The sequence below is a fragment of the Drosophila kikkawai genome, chromosome 3R, assembly GCF_030179895.1.
Source record: "Drosophila kikkawai strain 14028-0561.14 chromosome 3R, DkikHiC1v2, whole genome shotgun sequence".
NCBI classification, from domain to species: Eukaryota; Metazoa; Arthropoda; class Insecta; order Diptera; family Drosophilidae; genus Drosophila; species Drosophila kikkawai.
In genome coordinates this window covers 2,678,061-2,696,099 of record NC_091731.1, presented here as the reverse complement: position 1 = coordinate 2,696,099, position 18,039 = coordinate 2,678,061, and the positions used below count along the sequence as shown (strand labels likewise).

At 48.1% G+C, this 18,039-nt stretch overlaps 1 long non-coding RNA gene across 2 annotated transcripts in view; it reads left to right on the top strand.

Annotated features, from left to right (window-relative positions):
- The window catches only part of LOC138928930 (uncharacterized), a 1,213,248-nt gene that overhangs the window by 286,180 nt on the left and 909,029 nt on the right, over window positions 1-18,039 (top strand). For both annotated transcript variants that reach the window (XR_011445338.1, XR_011445337.1), the window contains exon 2: window positions 2,413-2,534. This is a non-coding gene — a long non-coding RNA (uncharacterized lncRNA). The remainder of the gene's footprint in view (window positions 1-2,412; window positions 2,535-18,039) is intronic.

The following is an 18,039-nucleotide window of genomic DNA, read 5'->3' as shown; positions in this document are numbered from 1 at the left end:
ACTTGGCTGCGTAGTGATTACAATCGCAATCGGCGGCTGAGTGATTTCTCCAGTGCCGGAACCCGCCTTATATAGCCCCTGGCGAGGCTTTAGTGTGGCCAGAGTTATGTACGGGAATAGCCCGAATAGTGTGGCCAGCCTCTGTTCGGTCCAGTGTGGCCGTTTGCGTGCGATCAGTGGCGCGCGCGCGCATTTAATTCAAATCTGGCCTTCTTGTCTTCTTCCTTTCCCCTTTTTATTTCTTTCTTCTTTGGGTTCGGTTAATTCATGTCTTTCTATATTTCAGTTTTCCCTTCTTCTTTGGGTCTTTATTTCAGTTCTTGTTTTCTGTTTACATACTTCATATTTCAGTTCTTGTTTTTCTGTTTACATACTTTATACATTGTTTGATTTCTCTCTGATTCTTAACTTATTATTTTTACATACTGTATGCTGTAGCTGCCTTCCTGGATGTTCAACAGGCATTTGACAGAGTCTGGCACCCTGGGCTGCTGTACAAAGCGAAGCGACTCTTCCCGCCTCTACTGTACATGGTTGTGAAAAGTTTTCTGCATAATCGTACATTCCATGTATCGGCTGATGGGTTTAAATCAAGAGTCAAGACAATTGAAGCTGGAGTTCCGCAAGGAAGTGTTCTAGGTCCTACTCTGTATTCGGTCTTTGCTTCGGACATGCCTAGTCACTCACCAGTAACTGAAGTCGCGGAAGATGATTTACTAATAGCTACGTACGCTGATGACACTGTTGTGCTAGTGAAAAGTACAAGTATTTTGGCTGCTTCATTTGGTTTACAGGAGTATCTGGATGCCTACCAAGAATGGGCTATGAACTGGAATGTGCGCATCAATGCGGACAAATGTGCGAATGTGACTTTCAATAACCGTGCAGCTAGCTGTCCTGGGGTCAGTCTTAATGGTAGAGTCATTGGCCACCATAGAGCCTATAAATACCTTGGCGTTACCTTGGACCGTAAACTTACATTCGGCAGGCATGTTGCGAACATTCAGCATGCTTTTAAGGCTTTAATTGCTGCAAGATGTCATTTGAACAAGATTCGAATTCTTCAAGCAAAAACATTAAGGAGGATCTCTGGGGCTCCTTGGTACATGAGGACTAGAGACATTGAACGAGTCCTGAAGGTGCCCAAGCTTGGAGACAAACTTCACACTATTTCAACAAAGTACATGGAAAAACTAAACAATCACCCTAATAGTCTGGCTAGAAAATTAGCCACCTCTGAACACAGAACACGAGTCAGGAGAAGACTTAAACGTCACCGCCCTCAAGACCTCCCCGATAGGGTCTTGACATAATATATCAGACAAAACATGAAAATCATTTCAAATTATGTAAACATAACTTAACTTAATACTCCTCCATAACTAAGCATTGTAAACATAGAATTAACTTCGAGTTAGGTTTAGTTGCCAAATATTTAGGTAACGGTGCACTAGTCAAATAAAATTTCATTATTTTTTTCCCCAAAAAAAAAAAAAACAACAAAAAAAACTGCATTTTCCTTTTTGTTTCTTTTATTATTAACTTTATTATATATTTACTGTGCGCGGAGCGTCACAAGCTATATCATATAGTCGTCCGATTTTCATAAAATTAAAAACGAAATTCTGAAATAATATAAAGTGGCCATATCTTGAAAATGATGCAAAAATGTAGAAAAAAATGTTATAAATTTTTTTCTAAATATTTATGGGACTTTAGTATGGTTGCTATATGATATAGTCGTCTGATCTGGCCCGTTGCGACATATATAACAGTGGGAGTATATAGAAGACTATATGCAAAGTTTCGTTCAGATAGCTTTGAAACTGAGGGACTAGTTTTCGTAAAAACGGACAGACGGACATGGCTAGATCGACTCGGCTGTTGATGCTGATCAAGAGTATATATTTATATATATATATTTTTTTTTATAGGGTCTCCTTCACTGCGTTGCAAACTTCTGACTGAAATTATAATACCCTGCAAGGGTATAAAAATGGACAGAGAATTTACTGTGGTGTTACTGTTTGAGATAGAGTATGCACGTTGTCATACCAATATTATCCTTGTCAGGTCAGGATAGCAGTGGTATGCAGCCAAATCCACACAACGACGATTTAAATTAGGCTAATATTAAACTGGTTTCGCGAGTTCGTATTTGTCAACAGATCGATTTATAGTATAAGTGAATATGAACATTATAGCTTCAGTACCGGCTATAAAACATAAAAAATGTTTTTGAAATAAAGTGTTTTGTTAGCAACGGCCTATACTGATAGTAATTTGAAAAGTTCTTCAGACTCAAGATCTAATCGGCTTCGATTTTATAAAAATCAATGGCATGACTTTGTCAAAAATATTTTTGAAATTTTTTTAAGTATACTATAATAAAATATACTTATACTTTCTTAGCGTTGCAGGAACCATGGGAATTGTATTCCCTTACTTGGGAGAGTTTCAAACCACATTGCACAGAGAAAAGATTCTGTGTTGGATGGAGCTTTTTTGGACACTTGGAATTATATTATTGCCAGGTAAGGCCCAATTTAAATAATAAAATCCGGTATGATTTTACTGTTACAAAAATATAAATTTATTTACCTCAACGTAATTTTATCTATAACTAGTAAGCCTGGCGAACTCCGTTTCGCAACCTTCGGTAAAAATTGAAGTGCTCTTTGGTAAACCATATTTTTTGTGATGTGTTGTGGTAAGAAGTGTATTAGTGGGGACCAAATAGACCCTGGGATGTTAAGATCACCACGAACTACTAAGTGGTGCGAGGTCGAGGGCTGTGCCGAGGGAGGCTGCTGTTGAGAGCCTGTCACTGGTGGTTGGGATCCGCCTAGATGCTGTACACCAGTTGCAGTTTTTTAGGAGACTCATTTAATAGCTTGAGGCTATTCAATTGAGTGTCCAGCGCCAAGAGCATATCTTGAGTTGATCGAAAACTCGATAACAGCTCTTTAAGACCGCTTAAGCAAATTACTATAAACGTTTCTAGCTGTAGCGACAGCGCAAACAACAACAAACGGAGAAGACACAAAAGGAAATACAAAAATATGCAAAGCAACCGCAGCAGCCACAACTAAAATGTAATTAAATTGAATAGAACAACATAAATAAAAATGTAGCATGCACACGCGAAGTGAACGGGAACTATTAAAAACACCAAATATGAAATGTTAATAAACTCCGGTGGTTTTTAAGGCAAATTCGCAAGGAAAAACACGTCTGTTCACTTTGAAGAAAAATAGAAATCTCCGCACATGTTCTCCTGCTGGGGTACAATCCGCTCTAATAACAAATTTGTGCGTTTGCGATGGCATTCGGTCCAATGCTGTTTTGAACATATTAACCACAGCATTATTAGCGTAAAAAAATGCTTGCAACTGTTCAATAATTGTGTCCCCTGAATATTGAGCAGCACATTCAGCTGATCCACCATCGACGAATTGAAATATATTTGCAGAAATCATCTGGTGTTGGCACTATTGAACCACGCAAATGATATATTTTTCCTTGTTTCAGTAATTGCAAACAATCATATGTTGAAGAATCGTGTGATGTATATGTAGTTGTTATGTGTTACAATTTATTGTGATTGGTTATATCTGTTGTATCTTTTCACCTTGCAAGTCGGCATGAAGCCGTCTTCTCGAATGATATTAGCTCCAAAGGAAATCATGTGTTGAAGAAAATGTCTGGAGTCTGGATCACTTCCATCGAACAATGATTTCTCTGCTATAGACAGAGCGGTTAATTTAACCTCAAATCCACATAATTTACACAGTTCAACTTACCACTATAAAGACAAATGCTGGTTTCCAATTTAAATGTTAGGAAACGAAACTTATTTTTTTACTTTTTTTCACAATTTCGCAAAATTGAACACAATTTCGGTTTGTTACATGAAATAAACTGAGCAGAGAATTATGGCATGATATTGCGACGACCCACGTCGCAACAACAAATATAATCCATAAGTAGAATTAAGCTTTCAAAGAAGATTAAGAATAGTAGTGGCAACGCCGGCCAAGGAATAGCGCGTCCAGCCCTGAACAGCTGACGATAATCGAATGGATAAGATCGATCTGGCAACGCCCTGCCTATCGGCCATCGGGGAATTATCGATTATCGATCGGGGGAGAACAGCTGTCGACCGGCTATATAAAGCGACGCACCGGCCAGTGCAACTTCACTTTTGCAGAGCAGCCGAGCAGTCAACTGGTGAGTTAACAAGTAGTACTAATCCTAGCTTTAGCAGTAGAATAAGGTTTGGCCCTGGCGGCGGACCTTAATAGAAAAGAAGGTAGGAAAGGTGAAGGTAGCGTTAAGTCTAGATCTGGCCCCTGCAGGCGGATCTAACGAAGTAGCTGGGAGGAGCGGAGTTTGGCCCTAGTTGGCGGACTTCGCACAGATAGTCAGCCGTGGGACGAGGTCGGGCCCTTGCATGGCAGATCTCGCGGAAACAGGGTATCGAGCGCGGTCCGTATGACCTCGCCGTACAGGTAGTATAGACTTGGGGTTCTGACCTGGCCCTTGGATGGCAGATCAGGAATAGGGGAGGGCGTCGAATGAGGTTCGCCACATTCGCCAAGCAAGCATAGGAGGGGAGAAGATCTGGCCCTTGCCGGCGGATCTTGATAGCTACAGGGTAGCAGAAAGGCGTTAGGGACGGTGCGAGCTTAGGCACAACGATCGCTCACCTCGAGTGACGTCACCCGGACCCACCTACCGTGACCACGACAGCGGCCAGCCGCAACGGTCACGCACCCTAGTCGCATCGCCCGAACAGGGTATTTACAAGCCGACTACGATACAGTCGCATCGCCCGAACAGGGTATTTACAAGCCGACTACGATACAGTCGCATCGCCCGAACAGGGTATTTACAAGCCGACTACGATACAGTCGCATCGCCCGAACAGGGTATTCACAAGCCGACCACGAGACAGTCGCATCACCCGAACAGGGTACTCACAAGCCGATCACCGACGATCGCATCACCGATACAGGGTATCGCCACGCCGACGATCAGCAGTCGCATCGCCCGAGCAGGGTAACCACAAGTCGACCCACTGGACCCTAGTCGCAGCGTCGCATCACCCACCACCGGGTATCATCGTCAGCCAGCCGGCTGAGCACCATCGAAGACCGGGACACGGATCTACCCGCAACCAGGGTATCAACAAGACACCCCCACAGCAGCAACCACACTGTATTCTTTCCACAGGTTTCACTATATATCTTGATCAATAAAGCTTGTATTAAAATTACCTCTCTCCTCTTGCCTATTTACTGATTATTGGGACACGAGGGACTCGGACACTACAAATTTTCTGTACGAACCCCGACTCCGGCGAGCTAGGCCGAGCACCCCAAAAGAGGGTCGTTACAGTGGCGCCCAACGTCCTGAAAACCTCGTAGTCCTTAATAACAAAGTAAAAAACCATGATCGCACAGTTCGCGGGAGAAAGGCACGACCGATGGGACGACGTACTACCGGAGCTGACACTAGCATTTAACAGCAGCCGATCGGAATCAACTGGATACAGCCCGGCATACCTCACGTACGGGAGAGAACCAAGGCTGCCGGGAAGTCTGTTCGATGAAACAACGAAAGGCTCAGCGATAAACGAGGAGACCACGGAAGAAAGAATGGCGCGAATCAAGGAAACATGTGAGCTAGCAAGAAAGAACATGGAAAAAGCAGCGCAGGATCAAGCCAAAACATATAACCTGAGGAAACGCGAATGGAAGCCGAAAAAGGGGGACATGGTGTGGGTTCGACAACACCCACTGTCAAAAGCGTACGACAAGTTCTCTGCCAAGCTCGCACCGAAGTTTGAGGGTCCATTCAGAGTCATAAAGCTAGAGTCCCCAGTAATAGCAGTAGTAAAAGAGATAGGGTCGGGCAAGACACAAAGAGCATATGTAAATAACATGAAGAAATACTTAGGAGAACAGGGAATAGCACTCGACAACACCGAACCTAATAACACAAATACACTCACACAGGAACACTAGCACAATGGTCAAATTCAATAACGGGTCAACCCAGCTAGATTGGCAGGAGAAGTCATCAGAACCACCTCGAAAATTTAAACTGGCAAAGGAGGGGGGAGTGCGACGACCCACGTCGCAACAACAAATATAATCCATAAGTAGAATTAAGCTTTCAAAGAAGATTAAGAATAGTAGTGGCAACGCCGGCCAAGGAATAGCGCGTCCAGCCCTGAACAGCTGACGATAATCGAATGGATAAGATCGATCTGGCAACGCCCTGCCTATCGGCCATCGGGGAATTATCGATTATCGATCGGGGGAGAACAGCTGTCGACCGGCTATATAAAGCGACGCACCGGCCAGTGCAACTTCACTTTTGCAGAGCAGCCGAGCAGTCAACTGGTGAGTTAACAAGTAGTACTAATCCTAGCTTTAGCAGTAGAATAAGGTTTGGCCCTGGCGGCGGACCTTAATAGAAAAGAAGGTAGGAAAGGTGAAGGTAGCGTTAGGTCTAGATCTGGCCCCTGCAGGCGGATCTAACGAAGTAGCTGGGAGGAGCGGAGTTTGGCCCTAGTTGGCGGACTTCGCACAGATAGTCAGCCGTGGGACGAGGTCGGGCCCTTGCATGGCAGATCTCGCGGAAACAGGGTATCGAGCGCGGTCCGTATGACCTCGCCGTACAGGTAGTATAGACTTGGGGTTCTGACCTGGCCCTTGGATGGCAGATCAGGAATAGGGGAGGGCGTCGAATGAGGTTCGCCACATTCGCCAAGCAAGCATAGGAGGGGAGAAGATCTGGCCCTTGCCGGCGGATCTTGATAGCTACAGGGTAGCAGAAAGGCGTTAGGGACGGTGCGAGCTTAGGCACAACGATCGCTCACCTCGAGTGACGTCACCCGGACCCACCTACCGTGACCACGACAGCGGCCAGCCGCAACGGTCACGCACCCTAGTCGCATCGCCCGAACAGGGTATTTACAAGCCGACTACGATACAGTCGCATCGCCCGAACAGGGTATTTACAAGCCGACTACGATACAGTCGCATCGCCCGAACAGGGTATTTACAAGCCGACTACGATACAGTCGCATCGCCCGAACAGGGTATTCACAAGCCGACCACGAGACAGTCGCATCACCCGAACAGGGTACTCACAAGCCGATCACCGACGATCGCATCACCGATACAGGGTATCGCCACGCCGACGATCAGCAGTCGCATCGCCCGAGCAGGGTAACCACAAGTCGACCCACTGGACCCTAGTCGCAGCGTCGCATCACCCACCACCGGGTATCATCGTCAGCCAGCCGGCTGAGCACCATCGAAGACCGGGACACGGATCTACCCGCAACCAGGGTATCAACAAGACACCCCCACAGCAGCAACCACACTGTATTCTTTCCACAGGTTTCACTATATATCTTGATCAATAAAGCTTGTATTAAAATTACCTCTCTCCTCTTGCCTATTTACTGATTATTGGGACACGAGGGACTCGGACACTACAAATTTTCTGTACGAACCCCGACTCCGGCGAGCTAGGCCGAGCACCCCAAAAGAGGGTCGTTACAATATGTATCAGAGATGGCGCAGTATGCGAAAAATGATTTTCCCACTTTTCTGTTGCAATTTTTCCTGAATTTTCTTTGCTGCAAAACTTACGAAACCCGAGACCTTTCCAACGTATGCAAAGCCGTGGAAATTGGTTGGGGCGTTCTGGAAGGAAAACCCGACTTATTTTTATATTATCTATTATATAATATAAAATTATCTACAACAATTTTTTGGTGTTGATGATGATGTGGTAATATCATAGAACATTAAGAAAACAGATAAAAGTTACTTTCTAAAACGTATAGCGTAGCCGAATTTGAAAGTGCCAGTTAACTTTACCATCGATAAGAAACAGAAGCAAATCAACACTTAGTTTTCGCAATAGCGATACGATAAAAGCGGATAATAAGGAGCACATATTTGCATAATGCAACCTGACTAGGGAAAAAAGGAGAAAAAGAAAATAAAAGAAGCAAACTATATCTCCGTAACTACAAAAAAAAAATACTGGTCCGATTTGCATACAATTTATAAATTGTCTTCAGATTCCTCTTTTTCCTTCAAAGTGAACGGACGTGTTTTTGTCTTTCGCTCTTGATTTGTGTGCAATATGCCTTAAAAACAACCGGGCATATTAACATTTTATATTTGGTGTTTTTAATAGTTAACGTTAATTTCGCGTGTGCATGCAACTTTTCTATTTGTGTTTTTTAATGCAATTTAAATTACATTTTAGTTTAGGGTGCTACGGTTCTTTGCATTTTTGTATGTTGTTGTTTGCGCCGTCGCGACAGCTATAAACGGTTATAGTTAGTGCTAATTCTCCCACTCTATTGCTATCCCGCTCTTCCAGTGCCGCTGCACTTAATCCCTTGCGCCTTCTCTTAAACAACTGAAGTAGAGTTGTAAGTCATTAAAATGTCTGCTTTGCCAAAAACTTTTCAGAAAAATATTAATTATCACCTGTTCGCTGTTTGACAACATGGTGCACACCAAATATATTGCTGCGGGGCCTGCCTCGAGGTGGGTGATGTCGTTCGTTCGGCAAACCAAGGGCAGTCCAGAAGAGCTGTTATTGAGTTTTCGAAAATCTCAAGATATGCTCTTGGCGCAGGACACTCAGTTTAATAGCCTTAAGCTTTTAAATGTGTCTCCAAGGCACAAAAAAACGAAACTGGTGTACAAAATTTAGGCGGGTCCACCAGAGGCTGCCTCTTACCAGCAGCCTCTCTTGGCGCAGCTCTCGACCTCAGAACCCTGAGACCGTGCCCCAGTGTTACACATTTCCGTTTCGTCCCCTAGGGGGTCCCAAAAAGTGACCACTCAGAGTCCTGTTCCCTGCCACGGTGTCAGGCCCGGACCCCCCAATGAAACTGTTATTTGCTTCGCGGCTCTCACCTTATCAAATATCGAAAGATATTATAGCCTGCCTTTATCCAAACAAGAGCCGTAAAAGACAAAATTAAGGTGGAAAAATTGTAATTTGCTTATGATAGGAACATTTCATCTTTCAAAATAAATGTTCCTGACGAATTCTTTGAAAAATTATTCCCAAATCTGGGCGAAACATGTGATTGTCCAGGAGTTCCAAGCAAAAAAAAAAGAAAAAGCGGCCATTAGGAATTACTCTTTCCGTCCCAAAAAAGTTAAACTACTTCCTTGGTATCTCCTATCAGAATGCAATAGGCTTACGTTATTGTGTTCACAGAAACCTGGTTAGATCTGGAGATTCTGAGCACTGAAGTATCAGACGTCGAGGAGGTGTCGACTCCACACTAACGTCCGCATTAATATCTTATGATTAGTGCAACGATGTTGAATTCCTTTGCGTGAAGCTATCAGTCAATGGAAGCTCCATCTTTATTACATGTTAAAACGTTCCTTCATAGTCGGAACTTCCTATTTATTGGAACCATTTTTCGCAATACAGATGGTTTTCAAAGGACTTTCGGATAGGGACCACTTAGTAGATCTTAGTGATTTTAACATCCCAGGGGCTATTTAGCCCCTAGATAAATCCACTAATACACTTCTTATCACAACACATCATGATTTTATTGCTGGCTTGTTTGACGTTTCGCTGTGGTTCACTCCTATGTGCAAAATTTCTTAGAGCGCTTGCTTGATATTTGTTTTGTCCCTGATCCGGCAAGAGTTTGTTTAGCTAGGATGGCGCTCCTGACCCGAAGATTCCTATCATCCTTATTTTCATGTGACTATAGACATTGGGACTGTTTTTTTTTTTTTCTTTTTTTTGCAGCACATGTGTAGGTCAATTATTTCTCCATGTCAGCACGGTTTTATTAACTGAAGATCAATTAGAACCAGAGCTCGCACAAAACGGTCAACCGTTTTGATCATTCGAATTCTTTCGGAGAGAGAAACAACCACATAGTCTGAAAAGGGTCTCTCTCACAGATGTTCTCGCTTCTTTGCTTTGTTTGCGATTCCGGTTAACTGTAACGGGAGATCGCAAATACAAAGTTTTCGGGAAACGAAGCGGCATAGAAACTACTCGCTCGCTTCTGAGTCGAAGAGAGTGCCTGAGAGAGAGGGAGAGGGATGAAGCACTCGTTTGAATTCATGCGTACGAACATTTTAAAATAAATTCTGAAAACAATTGTGACAAAGTCACAAAACCCTATGTAAATAGTGTATATAAATAAGATAATTAATCCTAGCATTTAAGGTATTTAATAAGCTAGAATTAAGCATAACTCATAACACACACCACACGCACACACCACACACACACTACACACTCACACACACATTTAGCGGCACGGAGCCGGAGTTACCTTGCCCAAGAAGGGCCAAATTAGATTTAAATTAAGACGGCAAGACAAGCATATACATTTTTCAAAGACGGACTGTAGGGACCGCGACCGCTCTAAGACATTTCCCCTCTCCGCTGCCGACGCAAGCCGACGCGACAGCGGCAGAGGCAGCGACACTTCCCCTCCGGGACGACAACAACGATCGTACTTGTTTATGTTTTGATCGATCAAAGCATAAACAAAGCCGACGACAGAAAGCTGCACTGCCCGCAAAATTCCGGGCAGAATTAGGCCACAAGGGCTCTGCCCGAACTTGGCCTCTTTCACTTCTCTGGCAGCTTCGAACGCGATCGTTACGCATCTCTCCCGCCGCGGGCGACAAGTCCTCAAACGACACGTGGAAAAGTTCCCCAAACGACTAAGTCCCAAAAAGGACACGCGAGTGCACTTGCATATCCTGGCTGCAGGACACGTGTCCCAGTCCACCGACAACAGCGGGTGAGCCGGCCGAGTGCCATGTCAGGGTAGATTTCTGGAGTGTGGCGTAGGGCCAGGTTAGGGACGGCAGTCGTAGATTAGAAAAATGTAGACATAATAATTAATTAATAGAATAAAGCACAGAAACTGGAGTCAGAAAAACCTATCGCTTTCTCCCTCGCACCCGCATAAAACTCCGCGTTGCTAAAATCATTCCTTTTCGTGAGGCGCGCCTAGCTGGTGGCTGGGTCCGTCCGCACCAACTTCGCGTGGCCGCTGGGCAAGCTCCGGGCCAGAGCAGCGGGACGGGAGCGGGATTTGTCGCCGCTGGGTTCTCCCGGGCACAGATCTGGCGTGGGCACCGGGGCTGCTGGGTTTTCCCGAGCTACGAGCTCCTCGCCGCCGGCACGTGCTCAAAGATTTTCCCCTCTTCCCTCTCCTTTTCCCTTCCGATCTGCATTTTGCCTGCCATCGCCGCTGGGTCATCCCGGGCGGCGGAGATTTTGCCGGTCGGAAGAGTCGCCGCTGCTGGGCAACCGGGCGAGCGCAGGAAACGGAGGAGCACCTGGCCACCGCCAGGGTGATCGCGCGTTCTAAGAATTCCCCTTCCCCTCTCCCTTTCCCTTTCGATCTGCATTTTGCCCGCCATCACCGCTGGGTCATCCCGGGCGGCGGAGATTTTGCCGATCGAAAGAGTCGCCGCTGCTTGGCAACTGAGCGGGCGCCGGAAAACGGAGGAGCACCTGGCCATCGCCAGGGTAATCGCGTCCAAGGTTCCCATATCATCACGTCAGATTTTTCCCCTCGAAAACGAGCCCCTTTCGCTACTATTATTTGCCTAGAAAATTCATTAAAAATTCGGCGTCCATGTTCTGGCCGTCTCTAAAATATAAATATTTCTGGAGAGGAATCCTGGGCCGCTGAGGTTTACCCCGGCCTAAGACACATTCTTACAGACGGCGCCCGAGCAGGGACCGGTCAGGACAGCTAGGATCATTTTATTCTCAGTGGATTAAAGCCCCATTGGCCGAAAACAAAATTTTTTAGTGGAAAAATATATAAATATAAATTTTTCGCGAAGGCAAAAACAGGGAAGGACGAGGATAGAAAATTTAATGTCAGGAAGTATATTTTTTATAAACATATTTTCGACCAGCGCACATTCGTTTTTGCGAGTGTAAGAAATTTTCGTCCCACGTGTCGCGACGTACGGTCGCCGGCAAAAATCGGCTAAAGTACAGGAGAAAAGGGAATAGACAAAACGCATGGTAAATTTCCATTGGTGCATACGGCGCATCGTCGCCAAAACAAGCAGTACAGTTACGCTAGAAATCGTAGTCAACGTCACTGCCAGCGTCAACGCCGGCAAAGGGACGCTTCAAGCACACACACACGGGGCCCACACACATCTCCAGTTCTGCTCTGCCCGCGGCAGCAGCGTCGGCAGTAATATATACAGGGGACCCTCGCTAGGAGGGACACACTTCGCAAGACCAGCTCTTTGAATACACATCGCTCGCAGTCTCTTGAAAACCATCGTTGAATATACATCGTCGCAGACTTTACACTTCGAAAGACCAACTCATCAAAACTCATCGTCGTATCCTTTCACACATCGGAAAGATTTTCAAAATCCTTCAACCACGTCGAGGACACCCGCGAACCCTCAAAGAATCCTGCGAGATCCTGCCGCCGAGAATATAATAAAAATTATAAAAATAATAAGGATTTAAATAAACAAATAATTCAAATAATAAACCAAATTAATAATTAAATAATCCCAAATATAATAAATAACCCAATAAATTCAAATATAAAAATAAATTAAATAAATCCAAATGAAATAAACCAATAATAAAATAAATCCAGGAATAATATTATTTGAATAAAATAAAATAACAGCCGAGAAAAAAAATATACTGAAAAATCTAATAAATAATAATCGCAGAATAAATACTAAAAGAATAAATAATAATCGATCGCCGAAGATACTGGAAACGAATAAAATACCGAATAAAATAAATCGAATAAATAAACTATCGATAAATCAAAATACTAAAATACGAATAAATAAGGATAAATAAATATTAAAGAATAAACAATAAGATTGGAATAAATATAATAAAACACCAATAAGATATAACGAAATACAATTCTCGGGACAAAAGCCCAGTGATCCTGCGAGATCCGAATCAAGGGTATACGTGCACACAGTGCGGATCCTGCGAGATCCACTTCCGCAAACTCGTGTCCAGCAATATAGAATCCAGTCGTTGCCACAGTATCCCGCCGTTTCCACTCGCTCGAGCCCCGTTGTTATTTCTGATCCTTTTTCTCCGCGTATCCTGTGAACCATGGCATGGTGGACGAGCAACGCGCGCGGTTCATAGCATTTGCGCGGCAGCCTAGCAATTCCAAGGAAATCCAGGATCGACTCGATGAACTGGAACGCCGGTTCGGGAACGCACCCACCGGCGACGTCAAGTCACCCATACCGCTGGACTCATATCGCCGGAACCGACCACGTCGGCATCGTTGATACCACCTTCGCTCTTCTTACCACGCAGTACGTCACCAGCCACCGGGAGACGCCCGAAGGCGGAGGAGCCTGCGCGATCTGCGCATTCCCCTAGTGAAGCCGGCTTGGGAGCAATCCTAATCGATCGGATGACCAAGTGGGGCCTTTCGTTCGACGGGACGACGGATCCACTAGGATTAATAGAACACATCGAGGAGCGTGCCGATACCTGCCGGATCGACCGGAGATATCTGGCTCAAGCCCTGGTGGTGTTGCTGACCGGCCGAGCCGAAAGTTGGTTCCGCACGAGCGGACTCCAGCAAGCCAGCTGGATCGAGGTCCGCCGAGAGTTCCTTGACTTCTTCCTGCCACCGCGATACTATCAGCGGTTGGAGGATGAGATAAGGACACACTTCCAGAAGCCCAATGAACCATTCAAGGACTACCTTATCGACATTCGCTTGCAGATGCGCCGGTCCCGATTCTCCTCGGACAAGGAGCTGGAGAGGATCTACGAAAACATGCTGCCGGAATATCAACTCTACACCCGGCGGCAGGATTTCCGTACGCTGACCGAGCTAACGCATCTCGTGACCAACTACGAGGAGACACGCAGCCGAGGCGGGAGAACGCTCGAGAACCGGATCCCGACTCAACGCCAGGCCACAGGAGCCAGCTACGCAGCAGACGGAGACAGGATGCCCACTCGACGAGCTCAACAGGCGCCCTCTTCAGGCAACGCCCTCAACAGTTCCCTTAGCCGGAACGCTTGCACCAGCCAGAGCGCGGTGGCACCACGACCAGAAGCCGTCAACGTTCGCGACGCCTGCCGGAACTGTGGCCAATCCCGGCACTTCGAAGCCGAATGCAGGAACCCACGGATCCTATTCTGCTGGGATTGCGGTCAACGAGGACGCAGGACGATTGACTGTTGCCGACAGCCACCGTCGGGAAACGGGCAAGGGCCTCGTGTGACCGGGAATCACCCGAGGAACCCTCCGTATCACCGAAGCCAATAGGAGACACTCTCCATCAGTACCAGGGACGCATCCGCGCTGCCATCCACATGGAGGGGCGACGGTTCACAGCTACCCTGGACACCGGAGCCACCCATAGCTTCATTAGCGAAGGGCTGGCTCAAATGCTGGACAACGGAAGGAACACACGGGACATCCGTACCCAGGTAAAACTCGCCGACGGAACATGCCGCGAGCTGACCAGAGCTCTGGCGGCAAATATCTACCTTGGGAGTGAACGGACGCCAACCATTCTCCTCGTGATGTCGGACGCACTGGACGACATACTCCTAGGAATGGATTTCCTCTGCGGGATCGGAGCAACCCTGCTATGCGGCGGGCAGACCCTCCGACTGCGACCGAATGACCAGCGGAGACCAACGACAGAGCCACGCTCTGACCAGCGAAGGGAGCCCCGCTCCAACCCACGGGACCAGCCCGCAGAGCCACACTCTGATCAGCGAAGCACAGCGACGGAGTCACACTCCAACCGCGTAGAGCCACCAACGGCACATCACTCAGAGCCACGCTCTGATCAGCGAAGCACATCAACGGACTCACACTCCTACCACGAAGAGCCACCAACAGCACCTCATGCAGAGTCACACTCTGATCAGCGAAGGACGGCAACGGAGTCACACTCCACCCACGCCGAGAAGCCACCGACGACAGCCCAAGGAGAGCCACGCTCTACCCATCGAGGGCAGCCAAGGGAGCCATGCTCCGAACTCGACGACCAGCCAAGTACCTCACCTCGAGCACAGTTTCGAGACATAGCTTCACCAACGACGGAGAACCAGCCGCCCTGTTGGAGACAGGCTTTGCCCGTGGCAGATGCCACAGCCGCGCAACGGAATCCCTTCCGTACCTCCACAAAACGTGTCCGCTTCCAGGATCACGTCGAGAAAACGCCGGAGCCGAGCCCGCCCCTATGCGGAACCGTCAATTCGGTGAGTCATCCCACAGAGGATCAGGTCTCTTTCCAGACAGAGGAACCCGAGACGCAGGATTACCCCGAGCCTTGGGTGAAGGAGTTCCTGGACCAGGAACTGGCCAAACTTGATACCCTCTCAGGGGTATCACACATCGCAGAGCATCGCATCTTCATGCGCACCGATCGACCCCTTAAACAGCGGTACTTTCCAAGGAATCCAGCCATGAGGGCCGTCATTGACAAGCAGATCAATGAACTCCTCCGAGACGGACGCATTGAACCATCGAAAAGCCAGCATAGCGCGCCCATCGTAATCGCGGCCAAGAAGAATGGCGAAGTCCGCATTTGCGTGGACTATCGCCAACTCAACGAGAACTCCGTGCCGGACGCATACCCGCTCCCGAGGATCCATCAGATCTTGGAACGACTCCGGAACGCGAAGTTCATCTCGACGTTGGACCTCAAAAATGGGTATTGGCAAATCCCAGTGGCCCCGGACAGCCGGGAGTGCACGGCGTTTACCGTTCCCGGAAGAGGGTTGTTTCATTGGAGAGTCATGCCTTTCGGACTCCACTCCGCTCCCGCCACGTTTCAACGCGCCTTAGACACGGTCATCGGTCCGGATATGGAACCCCACGCGTTTGCATATCTGGACGACATCATTGTCATCGGTTCCACACTGGAGGAACATGTCGCCAATCTTGGAGAAGTCTTCAGACGCCTCCGCTGCGCAAACCTGCGCCTCAACAGAGGGAAGTGTCATTTCTTCCAGCGCCGCATCGTGTACTTGGGCCATGTGATCAGCGAAGCCGGAATCCACACGGACCCGGACAAGGTCGCTGCGATCCGCGGACTCGCGCTGCCGACGAACTTGAAGGAGTTACGCAGATGCCTGGGAATCGCTTCCTGGTATCGCCGCTTCGTGCCGAACTTCGCCGATGTTGTGGCTCCCATGACATCGCTGCTGAAGAAGGGCCACAAGTGGGAATGGACCCAAAGACAAGACCAGGCCTTCCAGGAGCTGAAGACGCTGCTGACCGAAGCCCCTATTCTAGCTTGCCCAGATTTTGCAGAGAAGTTTGTGCTACAAACTGACGCCAGTGATTACGGAATCGGAGCCGTACTCACACAGACCATCGAGGGAAACGAGAGGGTGATAGCGTACGCCAGCCGCCGGCTCAACACTGCTGAGAGGAACTACTCAGTGACTGAGAAGGAGTGTCTCGCCATCGTCTGGGCGATTCGGAAGATGCGGTGTTACATCGAGGGATACCACTTCGAAGTCCTCACAGATCACCACTCCTTGAAGTGGTTGAACTCCATCGACAATCCAACAGGCAGGATTGCCCGTTGGGCATTGGAGTTGCAACAGTATCAGTAAGATGTCCATTACCGGAAGGGGGCCCAGAACTTAGTGGCCGATGCCCTTTCTCGCCAACCGCTGCCCATAGTGCAGCAAGCGGAGGTACAAGGAGTCAACTGTAAGTGGATCACGAGGATGCTCCAGAGGATTCGGACCGAACCAGCGAAGTTTCCGGATTACCGAGAGGAGAATGGCCAGCTATATCGTCGCCTTGGACTCCGGCCGGAGGAGGAGGAGTACACGCCCTGGAAGCTGTGCGTAGGGTCAGACTATCGCCAGCGAGTACTCGAAGAGTGCCACGATAACCCCACTGCCGGTCATCTAGGAGTCCGGAAAACCAGCACTTGCGTGGCCCAGCGCTATTACTGGCCTGGATTGTTCCGCGAGGTGGCTCGGTACGTTTGCCGTTGTCCCACTTGTCTGCGATATAAGGTGAGCCAGGAGAAACCTGCGGGTCAAATGTTTACTCGACAGGTCGAGGAGCCGTTCCACATCCTATGCGCAGATTTCGTCGGCCCACTGCCGCGGTCGAAACAGGGCAATACGATGCTGCTAGTATTTCTGGACGCTTTCAGCGAGTGGGTGGAACTGGTACCACTCCGCAAAGCTACCGCCACACATCTGGAACGAGCCTTCAGAGAGCGGTTATTGAGCCGATTCGGTGTTCCCCGAACATTTGTCTGCGACAGCGGTACGCAGTTCACCGGCCGCTCATTCCAGAAGTTCTGCCAGTCACTAGGGATGGAGCTGCAGCACACGGCGCCCTACACTCCGAGGCAGAATACCACGGAAAGGGCAAATCGAACGATCAAGACTATGATCGCCCAATACTTGGATGGAGGCCAGCAGAACGAGTGGGATCAACTCCTACCAGAGATATCTTTGGCCATAAATAGTAGTGTCTCGGACACTACCGGATTCACCCCAGCATTCTTGGTACAAGGCCGAGAACCGCGACTCCCGAAGACGTTGTACGACGAAGTTACCCCCGGACGAGGCACCCCTGAGATTACCCCGACCGAGCGAAGCGAGCAACTCCGGAACATTTTCGACGTCGTCCGAAACAACGCTGATCGCGCCGCCGCCGAGCAGAGTCGGCACTACAACCTGCGTCGGAGGTCCTAGTACGCCGACACGCCTTATCCAACGCAGCCGAGGGCTTTGCCGCGAAGTTAGCAGCGAAGTACGAAGGACCCTTCAGGGTAGCGAAGTTCCCATCGCCGAACATCGTGCAACTGCACATGCCAGGAAGCCGACGCCGGCGGACCGCCAGCCTGAACCAGCTGAAGCCGTACCACCACGAGGATGAGGCAGACACCGAAGCCGGAACCCACCGGGAAGATGCCGACGACACCACTCTGGACGCACAGCCAGCAGCCAAGACCGCACGGC